Here is an 11,540-nt window from a genome sequence, read left to right on the forward strand (position 1 = left end):
CCATCCCCGCCAGGATCCTCTCCGTCCTCACCCATCCCCGCAAGGAAATACCTCCATCCCCGCCCGTCCCCATAAAAAGCAGCAATTACTTCTGACAGGATCATCAATTCCACAGTTTCTTTTGTGTTTGCGCTGCTGTTTTCCTTGTGGAATCTCTTTGGTGGAACCCTTTTTTTGTTTTCTGTTCAGGTAATTAACTTATAAACCCCCCTCTTTTACTAAGGCTGATGTGTCCATTATATTATATGGACAAACCCTGCTTCCAAAGCCTTCCATCTCCATGGGAGTCCCATTGGCTAGAGGGGGGTCCCCGTGGGAGTCCCATGGGATTCCCGCGATCCCCATTCCCGTGCAAACCTCTACTCCAGACCTGCTAGCTGAATCACTCCAAAGTAGGGTTACCATATTATACTATTGTATATATATATATATATATATATATATATATCAATGTTCTAATTTTTGATGGCCCCTGTGCTCATGAAAAACATATGCGTTAAGTTTTCAGCCTTGACTCAACGTGTTTGGCCTATGTTTACAATAAAGAAAACCAGCACAAATTTTTTGCATGCAGTTCTTAGATGTGCGCACTCCCTTTCGGATCCGTGTGTGCGTGCAAACACACATGCATACCTTAGACACAACACCGATCTATATAAAAAGATATCAAGAATCTGTCTCAGGGAAAATAACACCGTGCTCCATTGGCAGCAGACTAGATTTGTTCCCGAGAGCTAAGCGAAGGGGTGAGGCATGCGATATCTACTGCCAGCACACCTGCGATATTATGCTCCATTCATAAACCAAAACAAGATACGGATAAAAGGGCTGGGATGGCTTCTAAAAGTCCATTAACGACAGCTGGAGCTCTGGCTTTCGCCTTTTACAGGTTCAATATAATTTGAGAGAACGATTAAATTAATCCATCCTGCTTTGAGAAACACTTTCCAAATTGCAGAGCTCCTCGGCAAATTTGGTGATCCTTAACTTGTTCCGATGACTTGGTTGAGCGGGCCTACGGACTCCGAAAAAAATCCGACTCCGATTCCAGTTCTTTCACCCTCTCCTTTCAGCTTTCACTCTGCTTCCCACTAGAGAATGACACGGTGACAAAATTCATCACGGTTCCCGTCCCCGCGGATAACCGCGGGAAACCATCTTCATGTCATTCTTTAAGGAGAGAGGGAAGAATCAGAGTATGAATGGCCACAACCACTGACCCTCAAGCTTTGCTTTGAAGAATGCTGGTGTAGAAGGACCGAGGTTGAAACAGACACTACAGAATGACAGTCTCTGGTCTCCAGAGCAGATATTGTGATGTCATAATGCCTCATTCCACCAGTGCCTAAGAGCCAATCACATCAGTGATGTCACAATGGCTTCATTATCCTTGGCTCACATAAGAATCAGAGTATGAATGGCCACAGCCACTGACCCGCAAGCATTGCTTTGAAGAATGCTGGTGTAGAAGGACCGAGGTTGAAACAGACACTACAGAATGACAGTCTCTGGTCTCCAGAGCAGATATTGTGATGTCATAATGCCTCATTCCACCAGTGCCTAAGAGCCAATCACATCAGTGATGTCACAATGGCTTCATTATCCTTGGCTCACATAAGAATCAGAGTATGAATGGCCACAGCCACTGACCCGCAAGCATTGCTTTGAAGAATGCTGGTGTAGAAGGACCGAGGTTGAAACAGACACTACAGAATGACAGTCTCTGGTATCCAGAGCAGATATTGTGATGTCATAATGCCTCATTCCACCAGTGCCTAAGAGCCAATCACATCAGTGATGTCACAATGGCTTCATTATCCTTGGCTCACATAAGAATCAGAGTATGAATGGCCACAACCACTGACCCACAAGCTTTGCTTTGAAAAATGCTGGTGTAGAAGGACCGAGGTCGAAATAGACACTAGAAAATGACATGGGATTATTTCCCGCGGTTATCCGCGGGGACGGGGACGGTGATGAATTTTGTCACCGTGTCATTCTCTACTTCCCAAGTAGTTGCTGTATGTGTGTGTGGGAGGGGGACCCCACTCCCTTCTTCATTTTACAGTGTTAATTAAATTACAAGTTCTTCATGTTGTCAGGGAAAACTGATTCGATTTTGCCAATTAGCATATGAACACCTTGAGAAAACAAAACTGCAGATTGTAAAAATTAATAAAGAGTGAGTCATAGAGAAAAGCACCCAAGAATAGGCCCATCCTGCTCCAGCTAACCCAGCAACCAAACACCTGTTTGCAGAAGCCCAGATTGCCATGCACTAGTGACACGCTGGCACCACTGCAAATTTCAAACAGCTGTTGAAACTTCTCTGCAGTTTTATTTCAATATCACTTAACCACTTATCTGGTGGAAGGTAATTTGCAAAGCAAGAGGGGAAAGCATGCAGAGCATAGCTCCTGGAATTCTTTCCAAGCCCTCCGAGTGTGTGTGTATGTATTGAGGCAGTTGTGGTAGGTAGTTTTGGTGAAGCCATTTGCAAGGTGGTGGAGCAGTTTTGGGGGGGTTGGAGCCCGTTGTGGGGTAGTGGAAGGGAGCTAGTTTCTGGAAGTGAAGCAGTTTGCAGCTATGTGGTGCATTTGTGGGAGTAGTTTGTTGGGGGTGGGGGACAATGCACATTGAAACTTTTGAGGTTGGGAGCTCTTTGCAGGGTAGTGGGGAGTTTTGTTGGGGTGATAGCAGTTTTCAGAGGGATAGTTTTGGGGGTGGGGTGGAAGTTGTACATGTGTAGGTTTTAAAGGTGGAGACATTTCCAGTCTGGTAGGGCAGCTTCAGGGCTTAGGGTTTGGACACGGGCAGGTTGCAGAGTGGTGGAACACTCGCAGATTCATTTGTAGGGTTGGGCTAGTTTGTGGTGTGGTGGAGAAATTGCAGTGTTACCGACAAATCTACCTGATTTTTTTATTTTTAATAGCACTGATATTTTCTGTGCTATATGTGATATTTTCTGAAATTCCTACGCTTCCGCTCCTACACCGTTAACACAAACGGTACCTCATCCCCCCCCCCCTGGAAGCCGAAATGTGGAGTCCCGCAAGGCTCACCCCTCTCCCCTATCCTTTTCAACATCTACATGTCCTCTTTGAAACTCCTTCATCTATCCCCCTTAGAAACTCTCTACTCCTACGCTGATGACATCCTCATCCTCCTCGAGACAGACTCGAACCTCTCTAACCTTGCTGAGAACATATCCACATGTATAACGAATCTCCAATCCTGGGCCCAATCTGTACAAATGAAACTGAATGAGTCCAAAACAAAACTACTTTGGCTCGGCCCAATTTTAGATCATTTACCCACCTCCATCCCACTACCGTCCAGCCCCACTCTTCAGCTTGAGTTTTCAAGCAAAGTCCTAGGCATCGTCATAGACTCCTCTCTCTCCTTCAATGATCACCTCAACTCCTTGGTAAAAAAATGCTTCTTTAGCCTTCATATGCTGAGGAAAGTGAGATCCTGCTTTCATCATTCTCACTTCGCCGTCCTCGTTCAATCTACCACCCTCTCTAGACTGGACTACTGTAACTCCATCTATATAAGTCTAACTAAGAAAAACCTCCATAGACTTCAGCTAATTCAGAACGCCGCGGCCAAGCTTATTTTCGCAAAAGGCATGTTCGATCACGTCTCCCCACTCCTCTCCAAGCTTCACTGGCTCCCAGTATACTCCAGAGTCCTCTATAAATGTGCCTGCTTAGCCTTCAAGATCCTACATGGCGTCCTTCCTCCCGTCATCCCACTCTTTTGGAACTACTCAAACCCACACCCCACTAGACCCTCACAAAAACTGAAACTGTCTTTCCCCTCTATAAAAGGTATATCCCGCGCAGGAAAACTTGGAACATCCCTCCCCTTTAGAACCACAGAACTCTGGAACAACCTCTCATCCCCACTCAGAAATTCAAGCTCCTTCCAATCCTTCCGCAAACACTTGAAAACTTGGCTCTATTCAAAAATCTAATCACCTCCCATTCTCTAGTATCCTGTCCCTCTCTATCTTCTCAGTCCCTCTCCTATATCCCTTCATTGTAGTTCCTTTCCTCTTAACTTCTGTAAACCGTGCCGAGTTCTGCGCTTGCGGAGATGGCGCGGTATACAAACCTAAGGTTTAGTTTAGTTTAGTTTTTGTGTGTATTGCACACGCAAAATATCAGCCCGATTATAAAAAAAAAGCCCCCCTCCCCCCAAAAAATGTCCCGGCTTTAAAATTATGGCAGGAGGGACTCCCACCCCCCAAAAACCCCAAATGGCAGGAGGGATGCTGATTCCCTCCTGCCACCGGATGCCCCTTCCCATTCCCCTCCCTCCTCCCCGTAAGGGAGCAGGAGGGATGCTCAGTCCCTCCAGCAGCACTTTTGAGGCTTAGGCCCTGCCTCGTGCATCATGTGATGTACAGGGAGGGGCCTAAGGCCCTGATTGGCTCAGGCGCCTAAGGAAGTCCCTGATTGGCCATTGCTTTGTCAGGAGGGGGGTGGGCTTTTGCTAATTTATTTTTTTAGTTGGGCTATTTTGCATGTGTAAATGACTGCCGCGAGTTCCCATGGTCTCACGGCAGCCATTTTTGTGGACGGCTCTGCACAGGGCAGGAGTGTAGGAAGAGCGCTGCTGCCCCGTTTCACCGCTAGACCACCAGCTAAGCTGTACAGAGGTCTAGGAGGGGGGGGGGGTCACAGTCACCCCTAAAAGTTATTTGCGGTTTTTAATATTCACGGGCTGGCTCTACCCCTAACCCCCGCGAATATTGAGGGGGGAAGTGTAAAATAAAGAGGCAAGCAGTGGCATAGTGAGGGCCCTACCCTCATCCCTGTCCGTTCCGTCCCCCCCCCCCCGCTCCTGTCCCTATTGCCCCTGTTGCACACGCCCTTCTCTTCCCCCGTACCTCTAGTTGTTCACTGCCATGAGCAACAAGAACGTCAACCTGCTCCCTGCGACCCCCGTCAGCTCTCCCGCTAACGTCGCTTCCTAAGGGTGGCACATGGAAGTGCGTCAGTGAGAGAACGCAATTGCAAGGAGCATGCTGAAGTTACTAAAGGTATGGGGGAAGGGGGCATGCTCTTGTGGAGGGGAGGAGTGGGAAGTAGCAGGAGGCAGGGAGAAGGAAATGTGCCCACAACCATGGCGCCCAGGGTGGAACCCCCCCGACTAGGCAAAGCAAAATTCAGTTAATAAAATAACCTCATCAGGTGACACAATCATGCGCTAATAAAGCCTTGGTTACTCTTCCTGCCCAAACTGGTTGAAATACCAGTTCCTGAATTTTTTTTTTTTTTTTTGCAGTTTGGGAGGGCAAAGCAAACATGCATTTACTGTGGGGTAGTTGTTTCCTGACGCTGAATAGAACAGGGGTATCAAACCAGCCACCCCAAGGATGATCTTTAGTGCTCCCGGACCTCGGCCAATGCCTGTTTCTCTCAGTGTCTTTCTATCCTTTCATTTAGAAATTTGCTTTTCTAAAATCTATTTAAAGCAATGCACACAATACAAGGTCAGTTCATGAAAGCTAAGAAGACGCGAGACCCGGAAACCTGTAAGAAGCAAAAATAAAAGGGTTATATATCAAACACTGTCTGCCTGCCAGCAGTACCTCCCCATGCGTCAAAACACAGACGGCTCTTTCGGCCTCAGAACCCCCTGGATCAAGTATTTTAGTCTGAAAGGGAGCCTCAAGCTCCACCAGCTGAAGACATGTGACTCAGCTAATCTTCTCCCCACACAATAAAAAGCTAAAGAGAAGTAGGGCAGAGGAACAACCAGCAGGAAGCTCAAATCAACTGACCCTGGGAACCATGATTTAAGAACGTAAGACTAGCCTTATTTGGTCAGAACAATGATCCATCAAGCCCAGTAGCCCATTCTCATGGTGGCCAATCCAGGTCCCTAGCACCTGGCCAAAACCCAAAGAGTAGCAACATTCCACACAGAATCCCAAAGAGTAACAAGATTCTAGAACCTCAAAGAGTAGCAACATTCCATACAGAACCCCAAAGAGTAGCAACATTCCATACAGAACCCTAAAGAGTAGCAACATTCCATCAGAATCCCAAAGAGTAACAAGATTCTAGAACCTCAAAGAGTAGCAACATTCCATACAGAATCCCAAAGAGTAGCAACATTCCATACAGAATCCCAGAGTAGCAACATTCCATACAGAACCCTAAAGAGTAACAAGATTCTAGAACCTCAAAGAGTAGCAACATTCCATACAGAACCCTAAAGAGTAACAAGATTCTAGAACCTCAAAGAGTAGCAACATTCCATACAGAACCCCAAAGAGTAAAGATTCTAGAACCTCAAAGAGTAGCAACATTCCATACAGAACCCCAAAGAGTAACAAGATTCTAGAACCCCAAAGAGTAGCAATATTCCATACAGAACCCCAAAGAATAACAACATTCCATGCTACCAATCCAGGGCAAGCAGTAGCTTCCCCCATGAGTAGAATCAGTGGTGGACTCCCCTCTGTGCTTAGTTGGCTACAAAACTGAATGGGGCCCCAAGCCCACTTCATGTACATTTTCCTCCAGCCTGGCTAGATATCACCATGAATGGTGCACTCGGACATACAGGACAGCAGTTTAACACTGCTATGGCCCATCCAGTCTGCCCAGAAAGGTGATTACAGTTGTATCTTCTGATCTATGTAGGTTACCACCACCCCCTTTTTGTGACTAGGGTTGTAACTGCCATTCTGTGGTAACCCGCTCCCCATGCCTTTTATTAAAGTGTGGAAGTTAGTTATATTTTGCTTTTAGGGTAGGGTTACCAGATTTAGCAATGCTGGGGGAGTGTGTGGTGCAGTGGTTAGAGCCAGAGCTTCAGTACCCTGAGGTTGTGGGTTCAAACCTCACACTGTTCCTTGTGACCCTGACCAAGTCACTTAATCCCCCCCCCCATGTAGATTGTGAGCCCAAAGGGAGACATGGAAAAATGTTTGAGTACCTGAATTTGTGTAAACCATTCTGAACAGTACAGAAAATTGAATACATAGTGTGAAAAGTTTCAGTCTCTGGTAACCAGAGCTGGTATTGTGATGTCATAATGCCTCATTCCACCAATAAGAGCCAACCTCATCAGTGATGTCACAATGGCTTGATTGTCCTATACTTGGCTCACTTTTACTACATTTTGATTTCTGGAGTAGTGCAGTGGTTAAAGCTACAGCCTCAGCACCCTGAGATTATGGGTTCAAACCCACGCTGCTCCTTGTGACCTTGGGCAAGTCACTTAATCCCTTCCCTCCCCCCCCCCCCCCCATTGCCCCAGGTACATTAAATAGATTGCGAGCCCACCAGGACAGACAGGGAAAAATGCTTGCTCAGGTATTTCTATTTTGCATTGGGGGGGGTGGTGGGAGTAGAGAGAAAAAAGTTTGTGCCCACTCTCATTGGGCTCAAACCCACCCAAAACTAGACTTCTATGCCACTGTTTTCCCAAAAATGTATTTCCGGATGTTGCTTTTAACGTTTCATTTCATATTCTCTCGTTCTGTAGCCTCCCTATTTTGGACATGGTTTGTTTGTTCATGAGTATCTTTCAAGTATTTGACCTATGCCTGTTTCACACCTTCGGTGTCTCTCCTCTATTCCACGATCTATCTCCTCACACATCTTCTGATAGAGACCCCCTAACATTGTGGTTCCCGCTTTCCAACCAGCTCCTTCTTGTGTCTTTGGCAGCCCAAGTCCTAGGGCCGGAAAAAAGTATCTACAGTACATATAGAATATATGTAAACCGCTTTGACTGTCCAAAGAAAGGCGGTCCATTACTCCCCCTTATCAGCTCCCTTCTTCTGCTGGTTATACACCTCTCTTTATGCAAATGTGTGAATTAAAGAGCAGATATTTGGTGGGAGATAATTGTGTTGGAGCCAGTTATCGCTCACTGATCAGATGATCCCTGGATTTTCAGCAGCATATAACCATATATTACTGTGTTTCACTGAAAATAAGACCTACCCCAAAAGTAAGCCCTAGACAATGGCAGCAGCGCTTCCCCCCCCCCATCTCTCCCTCCCATCTGAACTGCGAGACAGAAATAAATACCTTATAACAAACTGGTAGCGTCGGCAGCAATCTAGACAGGCTGCTTCATGGCCTTCTAGTGGCTGGCTGTTCCTTTGCCTCATCACTGATGATATCATCAGCAACCAGGCAGAGGAACGGCCAGCCGATAGAAGGCCACGACGCAGCCTGTCTAGATTGCTGCCGGTTTGTTATAAGGTATTCATTTCTGTCTTGTGGTTTGGATGGGAGGGAGAGATAGGTCAGCGGGGAGGAGGGGGCGGGAGGGGGGGCGTGGCAGCGGCGGGGAGGATACAAAGATGCTACACAGGGGGATGGGAGGGATAGAAGCTGCAAGGGATGGATAGAAAGATACTGCACAAGGGGATGAATGGGAGGGGAGGAAAGATGCTGCACATGTGGGGGAGAAAAAGGAAATAGGAAGAATTGGGGTGGAGGAGAGGAAGGGAGCAATGATCATTACATGAAAAAAAAAAAAGACATCCCCGAAAATAAGACCTAGTGCCTTTTTTGGACCCAAACTTAATATAAGACAGTGTCTTATTTTCGGGGAAACTTGATACCACTGAAGATTCCCGCCTGGTTAAGGTCAGGGCAGAGTTGTGGCAGACCTGGAACTCTTTGGGCCATCATGGATGTTTCAGGTTTCTTTAAAATTTGGTATCGCTTATAAAAACTTCTAAGCGCCGTTCAGGGCTGATGCCAGATAACCACAGAAATCGCTGTTCGAACTTGCCCGGATAGTTATTCGGGAACCAGCACTGAATATCAACTAGCCCTCATACAACTTCTGGTGGCCAAGACCCACCATTAAATATACAAGTCAAACTGAGCTTGCAGCGGTCAGTGCTTAAAAATCACCGCTGGTTGCCGCCTGAAAATCGGCCCTAAGAATATCCAAACCTGGATCTAAAGCAGGGGTGTCCAACCTTTTGGCTTCCCTGGGCCGCGCTGGCCGATAAAAACGTTTCTGGGTCCGCACAAACGCTGCAGCAAGACAGAGGAGGGAGCCAGCAAGACGGTAAACACCCAGGGGCAGCAGAGGAAAACACTGCATCGTCCTCGACCGGGGCCGCACAAAATGCTTCACAGGGCCGCAGGTTGGACACCCCTGAAGTGAAAAGCCTTGATAGAAAGGCTATTTCCATATCCCTCGGGTCCATAGACAGTAACGCGGAAGACAAAGGCACGCGCCGACAACTGAGCGCAAGATGGAGACGTGCGCCAAAGAAAAAGACTGTTTTTAGGGGCTGCAACGGGGGGGGGTTTGTTGGGGAGCCCCCCCCACACTTTACTTAATACATATCGCGGCGGCGTTGGGGGGGGTTTGGGTGGATGTAACCCTCCACATTTTAGTGAAAACGTAACTTTTTCCCTAAAAACAGGGAAAAAGTTAAGTTTTCAGTAAAATGTGGGGGGTTACAACCCCCCAAAACGCAGCACAATCTGTATTATGTAAAGTGGGGGGGGTTCCCCCCCACAACCCCCGTCGTAGCCCCTAAAAACAGTCTTTTTCTTCAGTGCGCGCCTCTGCGCTGCTCTCAGTTGTCTGCTCGCGCCTTTGTCCCGGCGCGCTTTTGACCCGACACCGTCCCTCGTGCTTCTGCCCATAACAGGATTTCCACTGTGTTGACCAAATACAGACCCACATCTTGAGTAATCTAACAATGTGATAAAGGCTGGGTTCACGTGACCGAAGGACCTTTTGATGCTCATTCTGTGAGTCACACTTTCCTGTTCTTTTAATTGCATTGTCTAATAACTCAAGCTCCGTCTCCACGTTGCACTCTGCAGTCAGCCGCACTCGTTATACACTACTGCCTACAATTCTATACCGAATGCGTCATTTTGGGTCTTTTATCTGAGCAAGTACCCAAAGTGCTTTCTTATCCAATCCCCATGCTTTACACGCTGCTTCATGAAAAAGTGAAAAAATGTCTGCCCTCTAATCCCTTCCGCTCTCTCCGAGAGGCTCTACGTTTGTCGCCGGCTTTCTCCACCAACTCTGCTGTTCCGTGCATCCGCCACCCTGTCCATAAAGAAATATTTCCTTAGCTAGTCATCGCCCATTTCATCCAGAGCTTCCTCTCAACTGAAAGAGGCCGACCCCGCCAGTGCATATAAAGCTTGAAGGTATTTAAATGTCTTTGATCATATCTACCCGCTCCTGCTTTTCTTCCAAAAAGTTTACAGATGTCGATCTTTTTAAGTCTATCCGCATATGCTTTATGATGGAGACCACTGACAATTTAAGTAACCACTCTCTGAACCAGCTCCGCGATTTATACAGAGATCAGTGTCACTTTAGTTTTCCTACAGACTAGAGAATGACACGAGGACAAATTTTTCCTGTCCCTGCAGGAACTCAATTTTCCCGTCCCTATGAGTTTTGTCGCTGGTCCAGTCCCTGCCTCAATCCTGTAAACTCTACCTTAACTGCATAAGCCTCAAACACTTATGATATTAAAGCGTTTGAGGCTTGTGCAAATGAGGATGGAGCTTAGGCATTGGTGGAATGAGGCACTATGACATCACAATCTGAGCTCTAGAATGTTGCTACTTAGGATTTTAAAGTGTTTGAGGCTCGTGCAGATGAGGACAGAGCTTAGGCATTGGTGGAATGAGGCATTATGACATCACAATCTGAGCTCTAGAATGTGGCTACTTAGGATTTTAAAGTGGCTGAGGCTGCGCAGGTGAGGACGGAGCTTAGGCATTGGTGGAATGAGGCATTATGATATCACAATCTGAGCTCTAGAATGTTGCGACTTAGGATTTTAAAGTGTTTGAGGCTCGTGCAGATGAGGACAGAGCTTAGGCATTGGTGGAATGAGGCATTATGACATCACAATCTGAGCTCTAGAATGTGGCTACTTAGGATTTTAAAGTGGCTGAGGCTGCGCAGGTGAGGACGGAGCTTAGGCATTGGTGGAATGAGGCATTATGACATCACAATCTGAGCTCTAGAATGTTGCGACTTAGGATTTGTGCAGATGATGGAGCTTGCAGGAATGGGGCAGGAACAGGAAAAGAACTTGCAGGAACAGTATGGAAAAATGAGTTACCATAGGTACAGGGAAAAATTTGTCTCCGTGTCATTTTCTACTACTGACAATTCTTTTTCCTATGCACCAGATGTGCTTCTGGCTTTTCCCATTTACTTAGTTTCCTCAACGGCCACTTTTGACTCATCAGATAAGATATTTATATATACACACATAGGATGATTGATTATGGTATAAATGTCTCTGTATTAAAACCATCTTGGAAAACACTAACTCGATATTGTAACATCTTTACAGAAGCTCATGTAAATCGCTCCGAATCGACTCCCCAGTCTGTAGTAGCAGAATAGCTTTCATTAAACAATCCCCAAATCCTAATCTTGTGTTCAGAATTTTTGCCCCCTTCTGTTCCTTTGGGTTTTTTTGCAGTCCAAATACACCAACTAGTTTTGCATTAAATCGTAGCTTTCAAAATTGCTCAAGCTTCACGCGATAC

The sequence above is a fragment of the Geotrypetes seraphini genome, chromosome 9, assembly GCF_902459505.1.
Source record: "Geotrypetes seraphini chromosome 9, aGeoSer1.1, whole genome shotgun sequence".
Classification (NCBI taxonomy): Eukaryota; Metazoa; Chordata; class Amphibia; order Gymnophiona; family Dermophiidae; genus Geotrypetes; species Geotrypetes seraphini.